A 24,768-nucleotide genomic window follows, 5' to 3' on the forward strand; every position below is an offset into this window, starting at 1 on the left:
CCCAAGGAAAGGATCCTTTTTTTCTCAGTTCTCTTTCTAGATGGGTAACAGACCATCTTTGGCCTGTACTCCTCTCAAGTGTATTCTAAACCACTGGGAGTCATTTAACCCCCAAACTTTAAGAAAAAAGCAGCTCATTTTTCTTTACACAAGGGGATGGCATTCTTTCTAGACCTTTGCAAGCATTGCAAAATCAACCCAGCTTTTTTAGTAGTCATATCAGGCAGGTCTATAGAGAATGATTTCCCAAAATAAGAGAAGCAACTTTTGAGGGAACCATCTGAGAATTCCCCTTATCTGAGGCCCCTTTAAGTTCCCTTCTCATTACAGAACCTTAGGCAGATAAAAGGGGACTTAGGCCATGCTGCTCCTAAGCCAAACCCTCACTGCTACTCAAAAATAGTCAGCTCTGTAGGGAGTAGAAAATTTTGGAGATGAACAATATATCTCCTATAATAGGCCAAAAAGGAAAAAAGGAGATAGGGAAGGTGATATGGTTTGGCTCTGTGTTCCCATCCAAATCTCATCTTGAATTGTACTCCCAAAATTTTCATGTGTTGTGGGAGGGACCCAGTGGGAGATAATTTGAATCATGGGGGTGGTTTCCTCTATGCTGTTCTCATAATAGTGAAGGAGTCTTATGAGATCTGATTGTGCTATCAGGGGTTTCCGCTTTAGCATCTTTCTCATTTTTTCTAGCCACCACCATGTAAGAAGTGCCTTTCACCTCCTGTCATAATTCTGAGGCCTCCCCAGCCATGTGGAACTGTAAGTCCAATTAAACCTCTTTTTCTTCCCAGTCTCAGGTATGTCTTTATCAGCAGGTTGAAAACAAATTAATACAGTAAATTGGTACCAGTAGAGTGGGTGTTGCTGAAAAGATACCCAAAAATGTGGAAGTGACTTTGGAATTGGGTAACAGTTTGCAGGGCTCAGAAGAAGACAAGAAAATGTGGGAAAGTCTGGAAATTTTGTAGAGACTTGCTAAATTGCTGTGACCAAAAGCCTGATAGCAATATGGACAATAAGGTTCAGGCTGAGGTTGTCTGAGATGGAGATGAGAAACTTGGGAAATGGAGCAAAGGTGACTCTCATTATCTTTTAGCAAAGAGACTGGTGGCATTTTGCCCCTGCCTTAGAGATTTGTGGAGCTTTGAACTTGAGAGAAATGATCTAGGGTATCTGGCAGAAGAAATTTCTAAGCAGCAAAGCATTCAAGAGGTGACTTGGGTACTGATAAAGGCATTCAGTTTTATAAGGAAAACAGAGCTAAAAAGTTTGGAAAATTGCAGCCTGACAATGTGATAGAAAAGAAAAACCCACTTTCTCAGGAGAAATTCAAGCCAGCTGCAGAAACTTGCATAAGTAATGAGGAACCAAATGTTAATCCCCAAGCCAATGGGGAAAATGTCTCCAGGGCATGTCAGAGGTCTTAATGGCAGCCGCTCCCATCACAGGCCCAGAGGCCTAGGAGAAAATGGTTTTGTGGCTTGGGGCCCAGGGTCCTTGTGCTGTGTGCAGCCTAGGGACTTGGTGCCCTGCATCCCAGCCACTCCAGCTGTGGCTGAAAGGGGCCAACATAGAGCTTCAGCCATGGATTCAGAGGGTGCAAGCCCCAAGCCTTGGCAGCTTCCACGTGGTGTTGAGCCTGTGAGAGCACAGAAGTCAAGAATTGGCTGGGCATGGTGGCTCATGCCTGTAGTCCCAGCACTTTGGGAGGCCGAGGCAGGTGGATCATGAGGTCAGGAGATCCAGACCATCCTGGCTAACACAGTGAAACCCCGTCTCTACTAAAAATACAAAAAAATTAGCTGGGCATGGTGGTGGATGCCTGTAGTCCCAGCTACTTGGGAGGCTGAGGCAGGAGAATGGCATGAACCTGGGAGGCAGAGGTTGCAGTGAGCAGAGATCGTGCCACTGCACTCCAGCCTGGGTGACCTTCATCTAGATTTCAGAAGATGTATGGAAACACCTGGATGCTCAGGCAGAAGTTTGCTGCAGGGGCAGGGTGATCATGGAGAACCTCTGCTAGGGCAGTACAGAAGGGAAATGTGGGGTCCCATACAGAGTCCCTACTGGGGCACCACCTAGTGGAGCTGTGAGAAGAGGGCCACCATCCTCCAGACCCCAGAATGGTAGATCCACTGACAGCTTGCACTGTTTGCCTGGAAAAGCCGCAAACACTCAATGCCAGCCCATTAAAGCATCTGGAAGGTAGGCTGTACTCTGCAATGCCCCAAGGGTGGAGCTTTCCATGACCATGGGAACCCACCTTTTGCATCAGTGTGACCTGGAAGTGAGACCTGGTGACAAAGGAGATTATTTTGGAACTTTAAAATTTGACTGCCCCTCTGGATTTCAGACTTGCATGGGCCCTGTAACCCCTTTGTTTTGGCCAATTTCTCCCATTTGGAATGGCTATATTTACTCAATACCTGTACCCCATTGTATCTAGGAAGTAACTCACTTGCTTTTGATTTTACAGGCTTATATGCAGAAGGGACTTGCCTTGTCTCAGATGACATTTTGGACTGTGGACTTTTGGGTTAGCACAGAAATGAGTTAAGACTTTGGGGGACTGTTGTTGGAAAGGCATGACTGGTTTTGAAATGTGAGGACATGAGATTTGGAGGGGCCAGGGGCAGAATGATATGGTTTGGCTCTGTGGCTCCACCCAAATCTCATCTTGAATTGTACTCCGATAATTTCTACATGTTGTGAGAGGGACTCGGTGGGAGATCATTTGAATCATGGGTGCAGTTTCTCCCACACTGTTCTAGTGGTAGTGAATAAGTCTCACGAGATCTGATGGTTTTATTAGGGGTTTCTCTTTTTGCATCTTCCTCATTTTCTCTTGTCACTGCCATTTAAGAAGTGCCTTTTGCCTTCCGCCATGATTCTTAGGCCTCCCCAGCCATGTGGAACTATAAGTCCATTTAAATGTCTTTTTTCCCCCTTGTCTCAGGTATGTCTTTATCAGCAGTGTGAAAACACACTAATACAAAACACAAAGAAATAATGGAAACACATTTCCCAATAGGAAGGGAAACAGTCCCTCTTGACAATCCCGATTACAAAACAATGGAAAACGCAACACTTTTTTTTTTTTTTTTTTTTTTTTTTTTGAGATGGAGTCTCCCTCTGTCGCCCAGGCTGGAGTGCAGTTTCGCAATCTCGGCTTGCTGCAAGCTCCACCTCCCAGGTTCATGCCATTCTCCTGCCTTAGCCTCCCAAGTAGCTGGGACTACAGGCACCTGCCACCATGCCCAGCTAATTTTTTGTATTAAAGGCAATATTTTTTAATGTGCTTATGAGAGGGCTTACAAAGAACTAGGGCTAAACCTCTTAATTACTCTAAGCTGTCCTTGATAGACCAATAGCCAGATAAGAATTACACAGCCTTTATGGAAAGGCTGAGAGAGCTACTAACAAACCACCCCTCCTTATCCCTTGATTCAGTTGAGGGACAGCTCATCCTAAAGGACAAGTTTATCACACAGGCTTCTCCTGATATTAGAAAGAAACTGTGAAAGGAGGCTATAGGAGGATATACCACCTTGGAAAACCTTCTGAGGGTGGCCACTTCAGTCTTTTATAATAGATATCATGAGGAGGCCCAGCAGCAGAAAGAGAGGAAGCACAAGAAAATGACAGAGGCTCTAGTGTCTATCTGCTTTGCAGGCTTGCAAAATTCAGGATCCCCAAGGTACATCTGCTAGTGGCTATCAATGTGGCAAGTTAGGGCACTTTAAGAAGGAGTGCCCAGGCAGCAAGGAAAAGCCACCTCAATCTTGTCCAGCCTGTGGCAAAGACCACTAGAGATCAGACTGCCCCCAGAGATGGAGGTCACTGTGTTCAGAACCAGTCTCACAGATGGTCCAACAAGACTGATGGGTTCTGGGGCTCAAACCTGTGGCTCTAGTGGCTCAAACTGCCATTACAGCACAGAAACCCCAGGTGATTCTGGAAATTGAAGAAAGGAAGGAAGACCTCCTCCTGGACACTGGAGCCAGCCTCTCTCTCTTTCTCTCTAATCCAGGCCTTCCCACTTCTTGTAGCACCACCATAAGGGACATCTCAGGAAAAACTGTTAATATTTTTCTTGACCCCTTAGTTGCAGCTAGGGGGACCTATTATTTACAAATACCTCCAAGCCATTGTCACAGTGGCCCTACTGGTCCTAGATGCCACAAATTAACCTCGGAAATGACTTAAATGTTTACACCTCACATAATGTGGAAGGATTACTGTCCTCTAGGGGGAGCCGTTGGCTAATAGTCGGCTCCTTAAATATCAGGCTCTGCTGTTAGAGGGTTCCACAATCCAGTTAAAAACTTGTTCTCACCTAAACCTAGCCATTTTCCTCCCCAAGGAAAGTGGGGAAAATGAACATGACTGTGAACAAGTTATAATACAGACCTATGCAGCCAGGGAAGATCTCAGGGAAAATCCCCTAGAAAATCCAGACTGGATCCTCTTCAAAGATGGGAGCTCCTTTGTAGAGCAAGTAATCAGTACGGCAGGATTATGCAGTAGTCACTCTAAATGACATCATTGAAAATGTGTCTCTCTCCAGGCACAAGCGCTCAATTAGCTGCACAGACAGATCTTAAAAGACCACTTGAATTAAGCAATTGAAAGGTAGGTAACATTTACACTAATTTGAAGTATGCTTTCTTAGTTCTCCATGCTCATGCTGTCATTTGTAAGGAAAAACACTGTCTTACAGATAATTGGTGGCCTATAAAATACCACCCCAAAATTAACTGGTTATTATCCTCAGTTTTCCTTCCATGAGAAATAGCAGTAGTGCATTATAAATGAACATCAAAAGAGAGCAGATAAAGTAGATGAAGAAAATAGGTTTACTGATGAGGTAGCTAAGTCAGTGGCAAGGAAGACTTAGCACATCAACATACTTCAAGCCCCTCTAATCTGGAAAGGCTCCATAAGAAAAATTAAACCTCAGTACTCCCCTGCAGAAATAGAATGCATCACTTCTCAAAGGTATACTTTCCAGCCCTCAGGGCAGCTACACTCAGAGGATGGCAAATGCAACTTGCCAGCCTCAAGCCAATGGAAAGTCCTTAAATCCACCAAGCATTTCACTTAGGAAAGGATAAAATTTATCAGTGTGTCCAGAAATTATTTTCAAGAGAGAATTTATTAAGAACAGTCAAACTGGTTGTTAACACTTGTGAAGGTGGCTTTTTTCTCCTCAAACCCAAAGGATGGGAAGCTTTCCAGGGGAGGACTGGCAGACTTCATCCACATGCCAGAGATGAAGGGTAGTCAATACCTCCTGGCATGTGTAGAGACTTTCACTAACTGCATAGAAATCTTTCCATGCCATACAGAAAAGGCCTCTGAGGCAATACAATTGTTAAAGAAATAAGTCCTCACTTTGGTCTACTTAAGTACCTCCAAAGAGGCAATGGCCCCTCATTTAAGGCAGGTGTCATGGGTGGGGAGGGGGGGTGGATCTCAAACACACTAGGCATACAGTGTCATCTCTGTTGTGCTTGGAGACCCCAGTCCTAAGGAAAGGTAGAGAAGACAAATGATACTATCAAAAGACACCTCAGAAAACTGTCCCAAGAAACTCACTTTCCTTGCACTACTCTTCTTCCCATGGTCTTACTGTGGGCAAGAAATACCCCTTCAAAGTTAGGTCTGAGCTCTTTTAAGATGCTGTGTGGATGGCCTTTTCTTACCAATTATTTTCTGTTAGATCAGGAAATATCTGAGTTAGTTAAGCATGTAACCTCTATGGCTCACTTTCAACAGGAATTAACACTGTTAGCCAAAACCCAACCCCAAGAAACAGGACCACCTTTATTTAACCCTGGAGATTTGGTATTGGTGAAGGCTCTCCCTTCTCTTTCTTTCTCCCTGAGCCCAAGCTGGGAAGGGGTCTACACTGTCCTTCTTTCAATCCCCTCAGTGGTAAAAGTTACAAGTATCAACTCCTGGATACATCACACTGGAGTCAAAGCCTGGAAAGCTGTGGGAGCAACCCCTGACAGCCCAGAGGAACATCCTGAATATCAATGTGAATAAATAGGAGATCTGAAGCTACAAACCATAAAAGGTAAGTGAGGGCTACCCATCTTACTCAGTCCCACCTTTACCTCATGAAATACTTTCAGTCATTTCTACTTTTTTGTTTAGATTTGCCACCAGATATTAGAACTTCTTTTTAATGCATATTTGCAGAAAGATTTTAATTATCCTTGGGATTACATGTATAACTTCATAGACCCCCAAACAGAAATTCTATGTCTTGGCAAGTAAAAATTTTCAATGGAAATTATCTACTATACCACCGTTGCAGAATTGTATACTCACTCTATTTGTAGTAGGACTATATACTGTAGCATGCCCAGAGTGGAATGTTGGATAAAGAGTCTCAACTACTGTAAGATTTTGCTGAATTAATAATTCAGCAGGCATAATAGTTACCTGACAGGAAGTAAACATAAAAGTTTTACTATCACTAAGTCTGCTAGGATGTTTTATTGGGTTTGTCAATATGTCACACCCTAGTTATTCAAAGAAGGTTATAAAGAAAGGTGATTTTATATGAGAAAGGATCTTCTATGGTAAATTATTGTCCTAAAAGGAAATAACTGGTAGTTCAAAGAGAGATGCTTAGCACAAATCAGAAATTTTAAGCATGTCATAGATAGTCTGTGGAGGTTGTGAAAGTATTAATAGTTGCTGGAAAAATTTAGCCAAAGTTAACACTAAAGTTACTCTAGCCACCCAAATCCAATGCCAGTTATCCTAAAAAGAATGTTCCTTTTTTTTTTGAGATGGAGTCTCACTCTGTTGCCCAGCCTGGAGTTCAATGGTGTGATCTTGGCTCACTGCAAACTCCACCTCCCAGGTTCAAGAGATTCTCCTGCCTCAGCCTCCCAAGTAGCTGGGATTACAGGCACCTGCCATCATGCCCAGCTAATTTTGTATTGTTGTAGAGATGGGGTTTCACCATGTTGGTCAGGCTGGTCTTGAATTTCTGACCTCAGGTGACTGGCCTGCCTAAGCCTCCCAAAGTGCTGGGATTGCAGGTGTGAGCCACTGCACCTGGCCAAAGAATGTTACTTTTATATTAATGTTTCTGCTAAGGTACAGCAACATTTGGTGGAGGCAAACTAGTATTATAATCCATTAGAATAGCTAACAGATATCAAACTCTACTGCCATGGTTATCACCTATAGTACCTCCACTAATAATAGTAATCTCAATACTTATATTCAAACCCTATATGCTAAATCTTCTTGTAAAATTTATCTCTTTTCATCTAGAAGCAATCAAACTCCAAATGGTGCTGCAGACAGAACCATCCATGGACACGCTTTTCTTCTGAGGACCCTTAGATTGACCCCAGGAGGAGCCCTAACTGCTGTTCCCTACACAACACTCCTTTTCAGCAGTAAGTACCAGAAAGACTCATCATCCAACACCCCCTAACAGCAGTTAGGGATACCACTCCTAAGGGGGAAATGATACAGGAGCTAAACATAAATTATTTAGGCAGATTGTGAGGACAAAAGAGTCCTCAGTAAGATTTCCTTTTAACAAATAGCAGCCCCAAAATTATTTCTAACAAAAAGCAGCCTGAAAAATCAAGCTGCAAGCATACATAAGCAAGCTGGAAGCTTGCACAAGTAAATGCTGACAGCTCTGCCAATAGAAAAGGGATAGCTGGAAGCCGGGTATAGTCAGCATGGAGGTTCCTTTTCCCCTTTTTCACCACGTGTGCAGTAAAAAGCAGGCAACATGGTACCAATCCAGTAGAGACCCCATTTGCATAATAAAAGATTACAGTGAGGTGGCCAGTCTCTTTATCTGCTATGTAAATAGCACACTTGATCCAATGAATCCTCTGTGCCCTACGTAAATCAGACAACACTTCCTCAAGCTCATATATAAAACCAAACCAAAAACCTGTTTGGGACCCCCTTCTCTGAATGAGGAAGCTCTCTTCTTTCTTTCAACTATTAAACTTCTGCTCTTTAACCCACTCCTTGCATGTCTGCATCCTTGATTTTCTTGGCGTGAGGCAACGAACCTCAGTTATTACCCTAAACAATGCTGTGTCAACTCCTCTCGTAATGCTAGCTTGCACAGCTCATGGCTCCAAAAGAGACCCCTTCCTTTTGAGGAAAGGAAGAGAGAACAGCATGGAGAACTTTGTCTTACATCTTGGATATCAGCTTAGCCACAGCAGGACAGGAACTGGTCAGTCATAAGACCCCAATTCCAGGCCCTAGCTTCCAGATGACATTTCTAGACACACCGTGGGCCAGAAGGGAACCCACTGCCTTGAAGGAAAGAATCAAGTTTTGGCAGCATTCATCACCTGGTAACTGAGGAGCTCTTGGGCCATGAATAACCAGCAGCAATGCCCAGGTACTCTGTTGAAGACATTTGGTGATCCTCTGAGACTTACTGGCTTCAGGTGAGATCCAGCACATTGCCAACTGTGTTGACTATGAGGCAAAACTCCTGCTTGAGAAAAACAGCAGAAAAAATAAAAGGGATTTTGGCTCGCACCTTAGGTACTAGCATGGCCATGGGGTTGTAGAGCACCAAGAAGGCTCACGGGGTCCCTATTCCATGACTTCACTTTTGAATTACATTTCTGGATCTGCCCTGGGCCAGAGGGGAGCCCACTGTCCTGAAGGGTGAGTCCCAGACCAGGCAACATTTACCACAAGCTGACTGAAGAGCCCATGGGCCTTGAGGGAACACTGGTGGTAGTCTGTCAGTACTCCGTGTGGCCTGGTGTGGTGGTGGCTATGAGGTGAAACTTTTCTTCCTTTGGAAAGGGGAAGGGAGAGTGAGAAGAACTGCATCTTGTGCTTTGAGTGCCACCTCAGCTGCAGTATAATCACCAGGCAGACCTCTAAGGTTTTTTACTTTAGTCTCTGACACCCACCTGGCAACTCTGGACCCACATGGGGCCTGGGGGAGCTGGCTGTCCTGAAGGGAAGAATATTGGCCTGGCTGGCTTTGCCATAAGCTGATTATAGAGCCCTAGGGCCTTGAGTGAGCATAAGCAGTAGCCAGAAAGTGGTCACAGCAGACCTTGGGTGAGACCCAGTGCTCTGTGGGCTTCAGTTCTGACCCAGCACAGTCACAGTAAGAGCAGGGAGAGTCATAGTGTTGGTGGCCATAGGGGTGCTTGTGTCACTCCACCTTCAGCATTAGGTGGCTCAGAACAGAGGGAGATTGTTTGATTAGCAGAAAGTAAGAAAAGCTAACAAAAGCCTCTGCCTGGTAATCCAAAGAATTCCCACAGATTTTGTTTAAGACCATCAAGGTGGTACCTCTCTGAGTCTACAAGAACCATAGTTTACTGTGCTTGGGGTGTCCCCTAAAGCAGATACAGCTTAGATCACAACACCCAAGTTCTTTCTAATATCTGGAAGGCCTTCCAAAGTAAAATGGCTACAAATAAGCCCAGACAGTGAAGACTACAATAGATACCTAACTCTTCAATGCCCAGACACAAACTAACATCTACTTGCATCAGTATCATTTAGGAAAACATTACCTCATCAAACGAACTAAATAGGGCCCCAGGGACCAATTTACCTTAGTATCTGTCTTCTTTTGGTTACTCTTTAGTGCCTTCATGAAGGTTTATTTTGGTTGGTTTGTCCAGAGTTTATAGTTGTTACCTGTGTGTATGTGTTGAGAACAGGGGACAGAGAGGTCAGTCACTTTTAGAAGTGGAACCTTAAAGAGCTTTTTGTGTGTCATATCATGTGCAAACCTGTTAGAATTCATGTTAAAATTAGACATGAATGATACCAAAAACATTTCAGCACTATGGTATAAAACCATACCTTACTGTTGACCTTTCTTTCGCCTATTTTGTTTATACTTACTATTTATTTACTTAAATCCCTCCTCAGTTTTAATTATTGTTTTCTAACGAGTTACTGAGTACTTACCAGATGGAAAGCACTATGCTAGATTCTCCATCTGTTGAAATGTTGCTCATTCAAAATCCAAATCAAATGCAAACACCCTCCAAGGATCACTCCCTTGCCTCCTCCTAAGCAGACGTGATTTATTTTTCTCTGAATGCCTTTGGTACTTTGTTTTTACCTTATGACATTAGATTTATTCATACACTTGCTTTCTTCCCCCCACAATCAGTTCTTTGTCCCTATTAGATTATACACTTCATCAGTAAGGGCAAGTCTCACTCATATTTGCATCCATCCATGCTGCCTTAAACATGCTTTCTAAAGTCAGGAACTAAAAAATAAAAAGAAAGAATATCTTTGCAGCTGCTCAGAAAGAAAAGAAAATAGGACATTAGCTTCCTGTCTGTGTTCTCAATAGTAGGATCGGACATCAGTTAACAATGCGTTCTTTATTTTTAGCGAACATCTAGACAGAGAAAACTCTCTTTTCCCTTCTCCTCATTTTTTTTCCTCTTTTTTCTTCCTCCTCTTCCTTCTTCCTTTTTCTTCCTCCTTTTTTTATCTTGTCCTCTTCCTCCTACTTCCCCTTCCCCCTTTATCTTCCTTTCTTCCTCCTCTCCTCTCACTTTCTTTTCCTCACTAATTATAGTCTCATTTAAACTTTTTTTGTATGCTTAGTCTCATCTTTAAAATGGGGAAACATATATGTGTCATTATGAAATATTTTTTGCTTTAAATTGTTAAAGATCAGTAAGGGAGTCTTTTTTCTTCACCTTTGAAAATGTAGTGCCAAAACTCAGACAAACCAGTGATGTTCCAAAAGTTGATGGGAGAAGAACCCAAACATTTGATTCTTCCTTCATTGATTTTTTTTCATTTATAAGATATTTTAGTGAAATATTATATGTTGAATTGTCAATAACAAAAGCCATCTACAAGCATTCTTTTTCCTCTTTTAGCCATAGCAACAAACATGCCATAAAATGGAAGTTATAGAAATAAGGTTAAGTGAATTAAACTAGGTTTTGTAATAAGCTCACTTCTTCCTTGGATTCAGGTCAGAAGACATTTAAAAGGAGGATCTATCATAAACTGGGGCTGTTGCTGGGGTTCTAGCACTTGCCTGGACAATGTGTCTGCACCATCAACATCACCTATGCCTGGACAGCTCTTTGGAGTTTCTTGGCCAAATATTTGTGAGAATAACAATCTGCTCAAACCTGTCCTGGTAAGGCTCACTTTGACCTGTTAGCTAATAGGAAAGGGGGTTTGGGAAAGGAGAGCTCTGAGATGTAAATATGTCACCAAATGGAAAAATTATAGACACCACTGTCTTTGGCTAAAAATCTGATTTAACTACTATAGAATCATAAGGAAGACATATAGGGAGAGATCATGTAGTTTCCTGATTTCAGGAAAGACCCACATAAACCTACTCAGATAAATTAGAATTTTCTCTTTAGACAGAGAATTCACATTCTCTCACACAAATCCTTTCTTCAATTCCACATTGTTATGAAAGTCCTCTTTTATCACTGTAGCAGCAGAGACTACTCAATGTTATGCTTAAGTTTTAAAAACTTTTATTATTTATATGTCAAGTACTTAAGCATAAAGGTACATTCCCTGGCATTCATTTATCTTTTGTCTGTAGAATGGGTCAGATGAAAGCCACTGAGTTATTTCCAGTTGACATATTAAAGAATCACTACTAAGCAGCATTTATTGAGTATTCATTATCCTTCAGGTGTTATACTAGATGTGTGGCATTTAATGCTATATTGTTCATCTATAAGTGCCAGACAGTCATCTAGCCACCTTATTATTTATCCTTCACAGCACACGTAGGAGGTGGTTCTTACTATGTCACCATCTCTACTTCATGGTTTGTGTTTTCAAAAGCCTCAGTACTTTACTCAAGGATACATAGTAGCTAAGTGGCCTAACTAGGTTTGAAATCCTACAGATTGCTAGTCTCCAAAACCCATTCTCTTCCTGCACTGTAAACAGAGGACATACTGATAGAAAGAAAGCAAAATTAGAGAACACTTAAAATCCACTCTCTTAGCCATTTTTAGAAATGCAGTACCTTGTTATTGAGTATAGTAATCATGTTATTTAATAGACCACCTGACCTTATTTCTGCTATCTAACTGAACTTTTGTATCCTTTGACCAATATCTCCCCAACCTCACCACCACCCCAGCCCCTGGTAACCACCATTGCGCTCCCCAAAAAATTGACTTGAATCTTTCTAGCTGTTCTTTTAGTCCCAATCTTTCAGTACTTTTACCGTAGCATAACCCCATAGCCTCTGGTAGCCAAAGGGGGTAAGTATGTGCCAAAAAGGATAAGTATTCCCTTGTCTGTATGTGTGAAATGCCATTTTGCTTATTTTCCTTTGTTTCCCTATAGGATGTACTTTTCTTTCTTAATCAAAAAGGACCCCTCACCAAAGGTGTCTTCAGGAAAACAGCCAGTTTAAAATCCTGCAGAAAATGAGAAATTGAATTCTGGAAGTGAAGTAAACCTAGATTGTGAATCTATTTTTGAGATAGCCTCTGTATTGAAGGTAAGAAAAATTTTCTTTTAATCTACCTGATGGTATAGCTCTGGAGCAAGAAAAAGGTGTTTTTATTTTTTTATGAACATTATTTATATTTGCAAAGACCCATAATCAATTTATAACTTTAACACTAAAAGAGTGTTACAAACACTTTTATAAAGTCAACGTTGAACTTTAAAAACTACCACCAATGATATGACATATCAAATATGCTTAAAATTTTTTTTTCCCATACTAACTTCATCTTTACTTCTGCCACCCCATGTAAAAAATAAAGCTTTGTTAAAATAATAAAAAGACACACACATTTACCAAAACAAACATCATGCCTATTAGTATTCTCTGTCTTGGCCAGGCATGGTGGCTCACACCTGTAATCCCAGCACTTTGGGGAGCTGAGGAGGGGCAGATCACTTGAGGTCAGGAGCTTGAGACCAGCCTGGCCAACAATGGTGAAACCCCATCTCTGCTAAATATACAAAAATTTGCATGGTGTGGTGGCTCACGCCAGTAATCCCAGCTACTTGGGAGTCTGAGGCCTGGGAATTGCTTGATTCTTGGAGAGGAAGGTAACAGTGAGCCGAGGTCACACCACTGTACTCCAGCCTGGGTGACAGAGCAAGACTCCGTCTCAAAAAAAAAAAAAAAAAAATTCTGTCTCACTACCTTCATAATGAAGGCAGTTTTCAAAACTAAACTTTTGTTACATGTTTGAAAATAGTTACAGAGGTTTGCCATAATAAACCTTTGCCTCACAACTGAAACAAAAAAAATTGCTGAGATCACTGAAATATTTATTTACATGACCATTACGCCTGAAAATACTGCTTTCCTTGTTCCCTAATGCCTTTTACTTTAAAAATGGAGTGGGAACAATCTCAGCATCTGAGTTCCTTTTACCTTTACCACATTTGATACTCTTTGTGGTTCTTACCCTTTAGCCATGGCTACAAAAGTCACATATATAGTTACAGAGATAGAATTCTAATTTTTTTTCTGCCCCACATTCTTGCAAATGCCCTACCTTTTTGGAAAACCTCAAGTCAAAACTAGCTTAAAGCAGAGATTTTGACCCTACAGTATCTTCTGCAGACCTGCCTCAGGCTCCTACCTCCCAAAGGGCTGAAATGCACCAGAGCCCGGAGTAGAGACAAGGCCCCAGCCCATATCTCAGGGCCTGCAGCATAAAAACCAAATTAAGGAAAATATGGTGAAGAAGACTCTTGCATAGCCCTAATTCAGCTGAGTGGCTAGATGCCGATAGAATCTTATGTCATGACTTTATGTACAATCAGACATTTTTTGATAAACGAGCCATGTCTTTTCCTAAACCCTGCCGTAGACTTTTGCAATCAAATATTAGGCAAGAGATCTGAAGGGCTTGAGCTAAGGTCATTTAACCTGTTTGCAGAGGGTTTGTGATTACTCTTCAATCCTGCAAAACAATAAAGACTTTTCTTTTTTTTTTTTTTTGAGACGGAGTCTCTCTCTGTCGCCCAGGCTGGAGTGCCGTGGCATGATCTCTGCTCACTGCAAGCTCCGCCTCCCGCGTTCACCCCATTCTCCTGCCTCAGCCTCCGCAGCATCTGGGACTACAGGCTCCCGCCACCACGCCCGGCTACTTTTTTTTTTTTTTTTGTATTTTTAGTAGAGACGGGATTTCACCGTGTTAGCCAGGGCGGTCTCAATCTTCTGACCTCGTGATCCACCCACCTCGGCCTCCCAAAGTGCTGGGATTACAGGCGTGAGCCACCACGCCCGGCCGATAAAGACATGTTTGATTTATTTAGCCCCAGATATATATGCCAAGGGTTTTTATGCATAATGAATTTTTCTTTTTTCTTTCCATATAATTAGGTTTTCTTCTATTTCTTAGTTTACAAAGGTAAAGCCTGTGTTTCATGGAATAATTTTTTGAAAACCAAAAATGTCTGCAAAAATTTATCTTACTATGCTATTTTTCATAGCACCATACTTCTTAAAATTTTGTGCTACTGATGCTGTTGCAAAGAAGCATGATTCTTGAAGGTTAAATGTGTTTCAAATTGGAGAAATATTTGTCCAAAAATAATGAAAAGACAAAAAATGATCCAAATGATTGTAGAGTCTGTTTAAATGGGTTCCAAGTAAATGACATTTTATCATATAAGTAGGTTTTACCCACTTTTCTTCCAAGTGGTTGCAGGAAGGGACATAATTTTTGCCAAAGCTTTTGAGTTTTTGTTTTGTTTCTTGTTTTAAAGTCTATTTTGAAGTGGCACTTAAGTTTTCTTGTAATTTTTCACTTATGCACTGGTTATGCTTAGATATAAGTTTAGTTTAAGCCTCACCTTAACTTTTCAAACTATAATTGGACAAAAATCCTTGAGATACTATAGCTTGGATCCATCAGATTTTGAGAAAAAGTTCATATTTAATCCTGCACCATCTCAACTCATGAGTTTGGGAATTCTGCCGATGATCTGGGCTCTGGTTTTGGAGGAGAGGAGACTTTCAGTTACATGCTGTGAGTTGGTGATTGCAATTCAGAACCAGCTTTCACATCCTTCTCAGCTGTGATGGTGGCGGAATTTCAAAACTTGTTATTTCACCTGTGGGAGAGTTCATTGAGATGTTATGAGTTATTTTCTTTCAAGTGTAGGTTTAAGATTTAGTGGTGTTTTTCTTTAAGACAGATCGTAAGTATATTTTTCACTGAGATTTAAAAGGAAAGCTATTGTCACTCTCCTGTTTTGAAATAACAGATTTTGCTGCTTCTAAACTGGACTTCTAATGTGCATACAGCAGCCAAAATTAGTTTGGAATTATGAAAATTTAATAGCTGTATCCCCAAAGAGGTAACTTTTGTAATTATATCCCTGAATCACAAATATTCAGGTACATTTCTACTACTGGAAGATATAATAGAACAAAGGAAGAGTTTGAATCAATCAGTCTTCTTTCTTTCTAAAAAAAGTACAGCAATAAATTGATACCACTACAAAGAGGTTCTTCAAATTGTTTTAGAATCTCAGTTCCAGTTGATTGGCTTTTTCTTGGCTCTCATTAATATTTGGCCATATGACATATGACAGCAGTTCACTAATGACCTCCACTATGGCTGGGACTGTGCTTGACATTGACACGTACAAAGAAGGTTAAGAGTCTGCTCCTACCCTGGAGGAGCTCATAAGCAAGTGGGAAAGATGCCCACACAATCAGCCAACTGTAACAATAAGTTATCACAGCTTCCATATTAGTGTTAGAAACAGGATATCTAAGTAAAACATGGTGTGTTGCCTTTCATAAGACACATAGAGAAAGTTATTGATTTGGTTTTCCAGCAAGAGTTAAAATTGCCCAATTGCAGACTTTTACCTGGCCCCATGTTGTAATCAGGAAATTGCAAGAAGGTAAACAACCATGGGTACAGTGCTTAAATATGATATTGAGTTTATTCTGCCTAAAGTTTACTGAGGTGGAGAACAGACTGCAAGCTTGATCTTGGTAATGTCATGCCAACAGCATGGCCTAAAATCAACTCTCTAGGATCAGGACAAGAATTGAATTTAGTTATTTTTAAGCTTTTTGTAAACAAAAGCCAAACAACAAATGCCATTGGTCATATCCTTTTGTGTCATAGTGTGGTTTCATCACACTCAGCCCTGCCAGTGGTCTCAGCATAATAGAATCTCCAAGAAAAGAATATACTGTGGACATGTTATTTAGTGTACATCAAGCATGAGAGTGCTGCCCCCATGCTTCCAAATACAGCCATCATGTGGAATGCTTTCTCTCTTCAAATGTAAGAGAACTTTTCTATGGGGAATATAGGGAGAAAGCTTACATACCTCATGATGCAATCATGGAATACTGCTGGATATAAAGTTCTAAGATAATAGGGACTGTGTTTTATTTACTACTCTATCCCTAGTGACTCAAATAGTGGTTGGCACACAAGAATAAATGCACATAGAATGATTGACTGAGTGACCACCAAATTATTAACCTCATAGATACCTTAGTGCATTTCCATGAACTAGCCATCTAAGGAAAGAGAAAAGAAAATGATTTAGGATAGTTTACTGCCAGACCCTGTCAGATTTTACTAGTTTGCTAAAATGTATGCAAACAGGAGGTTTCAGCCAAATAGGTTGTTCTTTGCCTTTCCCATCATAATGCAGACTTCAATTATTTGTATAATTTTTCTTAGAAAAAAACAAAAAATATTTCTGTTTCCACAAGTCAGCGGAGAGTTGGCACAGAGGTCTGTATAGTTCCCTGAAGAGAGTACTTAAGTGAACTTTTCAAGAAAATACTTTCTGATTTATCTAACACATACTTGGCATGAGAATAATAATTTAAAATACCTGTTTTTCCATCAATGTAAAGATTTTCTGCAAAGTATTCCAGGAAGTGTTTTTTGTCAGATCTCTGTGATCACTGGGTCTGGGTAATGGATGAGGAAAATGATGAAAAGAAAATAAATTCTGTTCAAATGTAATTAGTCTAATTTGGTCGTGTCTCAAAAATACTGTTAAAAAGATTTTATAAGCTTGTTTATTAAAATAATGACAAATATCAAAGTCATATCCATGGGGACCAGATTATAATATATTTATGCTGGCTTATCATTGTTATTGTTTTTCTCCTTTAGCTTATTAACATGAAATATTTAAGCATTGTATACCTTCTGTATATCCGAATCTGATAGGAGTTGATATTCATTAGTCTACTAGTTAATACTGTAGGCCCAATCTACAGTTTATGATTGTAATTTTGGTAAATATTTAACCAGACAACTCATCATATATTTCATTCACCAGGTGAAGTCATAGAGATTATGACTTATTCTCTCTTCTCAGGGAACTCATACTCTGGTAAAGTAGAAAGATGACCAAGAATTACAATTATGATGCAGTATAATCAGTGCTGTAAGAGATATTTGGAGAGTGCTGTGGAAGCATGGTAGAGAGACAGTTAGCTACTTAAAAAGTGTCAAGGAAAAGGGAGATTGCTACTCTCTCTACTCATGCAAAAAAAAAAAATGCTGGTAGAACTCAGGACCCCATGCCTAAATATTTCCTGCATTATAAAAGAATAGGAAAGAAATATCCATTAACAAAAAGCAATACTTCTAGTTCTATGAAAACTCAATATTATTCACTTGCATGTTCTTATTTAGTACAGTGTGTTTTTTTTCTTGAGCAATTTTCAAATATGAATTATCTACATCTTTCACCAGTAGGAGAACATAGTACAGCTGCTGAGGACACCAGAAACCAAAGGCATTTATCAAAACACTATCTTCACTTACATTATAGTTTGGTGTAAGTCATTCAGATAGTGAGCATCAAATTCTATACTTTATTTCTAATTGTCTAAAACCTTATATATCCTATAAGCTGTTAAAGGATTTTTTAAAGTAAAATTATTACTCTCATACAAATGTAAAATAAACACATGAAAGATTTTATTTAAATCATTTATGAGGGAACCAGTAAGATGTTACAACCAGTTCAAAGGAGATTTCAAAGTTGAAATATTATGTATATAGTTGAATCAGAAGTGCTAAAATGTGGGGCCAGGCACGGTGGCTCATGCCTGTAATCCCAGCACTTTGGGAGGCTGAGGTGGGCGGATCACCTGAGGTCCGGAGTTCAAGACTAGCCTGGCCTACATGGTGAAACCCTATCTCTACAAAAAATACAAAATTAGCTGGGCATGGCGGTGCCTGTCTGTAATCTCAGCTACTTGGGAAGCTGAGGTTAGAGAATTGCTTGGACCCAGGAGGCTGCAGTGAGTCAACATCATGCCACTGCACTCCAGCCTGGGTGATAGATAGAGTGAAATTCCATCTCAAAAAAAAAAAAAAAAAAACCTCCCAAAACAAACAAACAAACAAAAAATGCTAAAGTAAATTTACAAATTGATACAAACAAAACTGGCCTTTTCTACCAGGGCAGGGGTACATGCAGGTAAATCACTTGTCTCTCCACCAGACATACTTTTCACATCATTAGACCAGTGTTAGATGGGCTGCTGTCAGTTATCTATAACTTGTAAAGTTACAAAATAGCTCTTCTTGTGAAGAAGCTTAGGGCCCCATAGAAGCAGATAACTCAGAAGCTTATGCTAGATGTCTTATTTTCCATTGAATACACCCAGTAATTTTTTTGGTCTATTTCAAAGTCTTTCATGATTTATCCTTACAAAAACTATATTCATTGTTAGTCCATTGTATTGGAAAAGGCCTGTCTGCTATTTGTGGAGCATTATTCAGACTACCTTGTTTGCCCTAGCTTGCAGGTTTTTACTGACAAAAAGAACAGTCGTCAATATCAGCAGACACACACACACATACACACACAAGCATACACACACACACACATATACATATATATGTTTAAATAGTAGTAATCATTTTTGGTGAGTGACCATTTCAAAATCCCTTATCAACTACAAAATGAGAACTGTAGAAAATATAATACTATAAACAACTTATATGTGAAAATGGTACAATGAGACAGATTTAGGACAAAATTGACCTTAAGGTTTCGATTCTTTCCAAGACAGCATTTCTGGGTTACTGCTTGGAAATAAAGGCACACTTTAAATTTCATTGCTGTCTAATTTGATCAGAAAGCTTTTTGTGGGTTTTAGTTGTTAATATTCTGAAATGTTATAGGGTTGACCTAAGTTTAAATGCATTGTACTAGTTTCAGGGAAATATTTCAGGCATCATTTTTATGAGGCATTTTCTGCATTATTTTACATTTTTGAGTTGTGAAGACAGTGTACAAAAACAAAAAAATTCCCAGTGCTTATTTTTTCTTTCTGTCCAGACAGTCCTCACTTTTGTGGTATCATGTTAAGTGAAACTTCTGCATATGTGAACCATGTTGTTGATTTGCAGTCTTCCCCATGCAAAGTGAAAATTGCATGCCTTTGCAAGTTTTTAAATAAAACGTCTTGCTTAAAGAGTGCATTTTTCTTTCTTTACGCTATGAGACCAGCTTCTGAGTGCCAATGTTGTTAGCCTAAGATATCTCTTTGGTATATTACACAATATTGAGCAACAATCCTCAATCAATCACATGAATGATTGATATAATTAGTGGTATGTGTCACTTCAAGCATTATTTGGTCTCCTACCTCCTCCATCCAAGAACTAAAAGATGAATTTAAAAGAAAGGTAATAAAGTTTTTCACTTTTATGCCTTGGGGGACTGAGCCCCCATTTTGAAACTGAAATCCAGAGTATCAATTCTGAAAGATGATTTCTTACATAACTTAAATACACATACTTCTTATAAATTTGATTTTACTGATAAACTATAGGAAAGTGATTTGTTAAGTAGAAAAGTGATCACAATCAGGTTACTTCTCTCTTCCCTTTAAGGAGACTAAACACTAAGAGTAACTTAATCATAAAGTGATAAAACAGTTGATATGAGTTTTCAGATTCAAAAAACAAGAGAACTTTGGAGTTAGGCCAGCCAAGCTTCAATTCTCAGTCCCACTTCTTGCCAGGTGTACAATCTTGGGCATCATTCGTTACATTGACCTAAAGTGTTATCTGAAAAAAAAAATGGGGTTGGTGATAATAGAGTAGTTACTTGAAGTTACAGTTTTGTAGTGCCTGACAGTTAATGAGGGGCTTGGAGATATCAGTTGCCTTTGCTCTCAACGTTTCTCCTGCCCCTTGGCCCCAGTCCTGGAGCACAGAAACTACAGAAAGGTTCCAGTGCATCTCAGTGGAGGCACACAATGTCCCTAGTAATCTCTGACCTCTCCCCTAAGTGCCACTAGTTAGGGAGTCTAGTGAAATGCCACACAGGGATAGACCGGTCAGTCCAATGCATGCATGGGTAGAGACTAGACAGGGAAAATAAAAGTTTTCTTTCTAGCTGTCTTTCTTTTTCACAATGCACCCACAGATGAGCCCTCCTCCCAAGTTTATGACAACCTGCCCTTTATATAAGGAATACTTTTCATAAGCCTTTGTCTAATGATGCTTTATAAACATTAATAACACAGTATATTTATTTACCCCAAACACCCAATGGAGAACACTTATATCCAAATTTTAAAGACAGAGTCATTGGTATAAAATTGTAGCATTAAGCCAAGACCAGAAGTAAAAACTTTAGTCCACTAATTAAATTTCTATGCGCAAACTACCTTTGAGAGTATCATAGAATTTTTGGGGAAAGTGTTTCATGTACTTTTAAACAGATATAATTTTTTTCTGAGTACATTTGCTTTTTTTGCTGTTAAAATTAGGATTCATAAATGAAAAGGGATTTATAAACCTAATGTGAAAAGTAATACTTCATTTGTTCTTTTTTTGTACAGTATTGCTGATTATACAATTTCCGATTGAAAATTGTTGTATAATATTTGGAGAAAAAATCACTTTTCTCTTGGGAGAGGTTTCAATGAGATGTGACACTGGAGAGAATGCCTCAGGTATTGTGAATAATTGGATTGGTTTTTGTGAATAATTAGGTTGGTTTTCAAGAGAAATAGACACATGTCTGTGAAGATGCAAGAGTGTTCCTGGAGCCCATAGCAGCTAAAGTAAAGGTAGCCTCTAACCTGGGTCACTGGGGCCCAGGGCTTCTGATCCTTTCTTAGAAAATCTGCTAATAGGTCAATGTATATGAACAATATGGTGGGAATAAGAAATGTATAAGACCCGGTTCCAGCTTTAAAGTTGTTAGTGGCAGCATGCTGTAGTACTAAGGTTTGATGCTTTTTTTGAACAAAACATTGCGAGTAACCCTAATACATATAATAGAAATGCTGTGGTTGAAACTCAGGTAGAAAACCCAGAGCTAGAGGGGCAGGTATGTTTTTTTCTTTCTCTCCTTCCTTGTACTGGTCCCTGAGACACATCAGAATTCTAGTGTGCTATGAAACAGTTTGACAACTACTGGCATCATTTGGCTGGTGGGGGTAGACAGAGATTTCAGATACACAACCTTCCAGAAAATGACTTCTTGTATCAGCCATTCCTAAATGTGTTATCTTTGGCCAGGAACATCACTGTTTTCAACCCTAAAATATGAGTAAAAATAATGTTGAATTTTTATGGTTGTTGTAAAGATTAAATTAATTAAATAAAAAAATTATTAAAGAACTTTTTAGAAGAGATATTGATAGGGTAGTAAATAATTTTTTTTAACAACAGTTAATATTAGTGTGTAACCACAAGCAATTGATGTTGGAAGGCAGAGGCTTACTTAGAATCTGGGTATACTTGGCCTTAATTCTTTCATATTTTACACTATTTCTTGGTTATACGACATGTTCATTGCTTTAAGAAATTCTTACTTATGGAAAGCCCATTGATCAGAAACTGAGATAAATCTCTTGTATCCTAACAGTTTTATTTTTATTCTGCACTAATAATTGAGAAAATTATAAAATATTTTCTCTTTCTTTTTTTTTTTTTACTATACTTCAAGTTTTAGGGTACATGTGCAAAATGTGCAGGTTAGTTACATATGTATACATGTGCCATGTTGGTGTGCTGCACCAATTAACTTGTCATTTAACATTAGGTATATTTCCTAATGTTATCACTCCCCTTCCCCCCACCCCACAACAGGCCCCTGTGTGTGATGTTCCCCTTCCTGTGTCCATGTGTCCTTATTGTTCAGTTCCCACGTATGAGTGAGCACATGCGGTGTTTGGTTTTTTGTCCTTGTGATAGTTTGCTGAGAATGATAGTTTCCAGCTTCATCCATGTCCCTACAAAGGACATGAACTCATCATTTTTTATGGCTGCATAGTATTCCATGGTGTATATGTGCCACATTTTCTTAATCCAGTCTATCATTGTTGGACATTTGGGTTGGTTCCAAGTCTTTGCTATTGTGAATAGTGCCGCAGTAAACATACGTGTGCATGTGTCTTTATAGCAGCATGTTTTATAATCCTTTGGGTATATACCCAGTAATGGGATGGCTGGGTCAAATGGTATTTCTAGTTCTAAATCCTTAAGGAATCACCACACTGTCTCCCAAAATGGCTGAACTAGTTTACAGTCCCACCAACAGTGTAAAATTGTTCCTGTTTCTCCACATCCTCTCCAGCACCTGTTGTTTCCTGACTTTTTGATGATCGCCATTCTAACTGGTGTGAGATGGTATCTCATTGTGGTTTTGATTTGCATTTCTCTGATGGCCAGTGATGATGAGCATTTTTTCATGTGTCTTTTGGCTGCATAAATGTCTTTGTTTGGAAGTGTCTGTTCATATCTTTTACCCACTTTTTGATGGGGTTGTTTTTTTCTTGTAAATTTGTTTGAGTTCATTGTAGATTCTGGTTATTAGCCTTTTGTCAGATGAGTAGATTGCAAAACTTTTCTCCCATTCTGTAGGTTGTCTGTTCACTCTGATGGTAGTTTCTTTTGCTGTGCAGAAGCTCTTCAGTTTAATTAGATCCCATTTGTCAATTTTGGCTTTTGTTGCCGTTGCTTTTGGTGTTTTAGACATGAAGTCCTTGCCCATGCCTCTGTCCTGAATGGTATTGCCTCGGTTTTCTTCTAGGGTTTTTATGGTTTTAGGTCTAACATTTAAGTCTTCAATCCATCTTGAATTAATTTTCGTGTAAGGTGTAAGGAAGGGATTCAGTTTCAGCTTTCTACATATGGCTATCCAGTTTTCCCAGCACCATTTATTAAATAGGGAATCCTTTCCCCATTGCTTGTTTTTCTCAGGTTTGTCAAAGATCTGATGGTTGTAGATACGTGGTATTATTTCTGAGAGCTCTGTTCTGTTCCATTGGTCTATATCTCTGTTTTGGTACCAGTACCATTCTGTTTTGGTTACTATAGCCTTGTAGTATAGTTTGAAGTCAGATAGCATGATGCCTCCAGCTTTGTTCTTTTGGCTTAGGATTGTCTTGGCAATGCGGGCCCTTTTTTGGTTCCATATGAACTTTAAAGTAGTTTTTTCCAATTCTGTGAAGAAAGTCATTGGTAGCTTGATGGGGATGGCATTGAATCTATGAATTGTCTTGGGCAGTATGGCCATTTTCACTATATTGATTCTTCCTAACTATCAGCAAGGAATATTCTTCCATTTGTTTGTGTCCTCTTTTATTTCATTGAGCAGTGGTTTGTAGTTCTTCTTGAAGAGGTCCTTCACATCCCTTGTAAGTTGGATTCCTAGGTATTTCATTCTCTTTGAAGCAATAGTGAATGGGAGTTCACTCATGATTTGGCTTTGTTTGTCTGTTATTGGTGTATAAGAATGCTTGTGATTTTTGCACATTGATTTTGTATTCTGAGACTTTGCTGAAGTTGCTTATCAGCTTAAGGAGATTTTGGGCTGAGACGATGGGGTTTTCTAAATATGCAATCATGTCATCTGCAAACAAGGACAATTTGACTTCCTCTTTTCCTAATTGAATACCCTTTATTTCTTTCTCCTGCCTGATTACCCTAGCCAGAACTTCCAACACTATGTTGAACAGGAGTGGTGAGAGAGGGCATCCTTGTCTTGTGCCAGTTTTCAAAGGGAATGCTTCCAGTTTTTGCCCATTCAGTATGATATTGGCTGTGGGTTTGTCATAAATAGCTCTTATTATTTTGAGATACATTCCATGAATACCTAATTTATTGAGAGTTTTTTGTATGAATGGCTGTAGAATATTGTCAAAGGCCTTTTCTGCATCTATTGATATAATCATGTGATTTTTGTCTTTGGTTCTGTTTATATGCTGGATTACATTGCTTGATTTGCATATGTTGAACCAGCCTTGTATCCCAAGGATGAAGCCCACTTGATCATGGTGGATAAGCTTTTTAATGTGCTGCTGGATTCGGTTTGCCAGTATTGTATTGAGGATATTCTCATCAATGTTCATCAGGGATATTGGTCTAAAATTCTCTTTTTTTGTTGTGTCTCTGTCAGGCTTTGGTATCAGGATGATTCTGGCCTCATAAAATGAGTTAGGGAGGATTCCCTCTTTTTCTGTTGATTGGAGTAGTTTCAGAAGGAATGGTACCAGCTCCTCCTTGTACCTCTGGTAGATTTCAGCTTTGAATCTGTCTGGTCCTGGACTTTTTTTGTTTGGTAAGCTATTAATTATTGCCTCACTTTCAGATCCTGTTAGTGGTCTATTCAGGGATTCAACCTCTTCCTCATTTGGTCCTGGGAGGGTGTGTGTATGTGTCCAGGAATTTATCCTTTTCTTCTAGATTTTCTAGTTCATTTGTATAGAGGTGTTTATAGTATTCTCTGATGGTAGTTTGTATTTCTGTG

The 24,768-nt window shown here is 39.5% G+C and overlaps 1 long non-coding RNA gene across 2 annotated transcripts in view; it reads left to right on the forward strand.

Annotated features, from left to right (window-relative positions):
- Window positions 1-24,768, forward strand: part of LOC129060967 (uncharacterized) — a 135,980-nt gene that overhangs the window by 59,034 nt on the left and 52,178 nt on the right. The window contains exons 4-10 of one of the 2 annotated variants that reach the window (XR_010141098.1): window positions 700-768; window positions 4,577-4,641; window positions 5,945-6,091; window positions 7,309-7,436; window positions 11,003-11,173; window positions 12,361-12,517; window positions 20,849-20,962. This is a non-coding gene — a long non-coding RNA (uncharacterized LOC129060967). The remainder of the gene's footprint in view (window positions 1-699; window positions 769-4,576; window positions 4,642-5,944; window positions 6,092-7,308; window positions 7,437-11,002; window positions 11,174-12,360; window positions 12,518-20,848; window positions 20,963-24,768) is intronic. The other variant, XR_010141099.1, reaches the window with a different exon arrangement.

The sequence above is a fragment of the Pongo abelii genome, chromosome 7, assembly GCF_028885655.2.
Source record: "Pongo abelii isolate AG06213 chromosome 7, NHGRI_mPonAbe1-v2.0_pri, whole genome shotgun sequence".
Classification (NCBI taxonomy): domain Eukaryota; kingdom Metazoa; phylum Chordata; class Mammalia; order Primates; family Hominidae; genus Pongo; species Pongo abelii.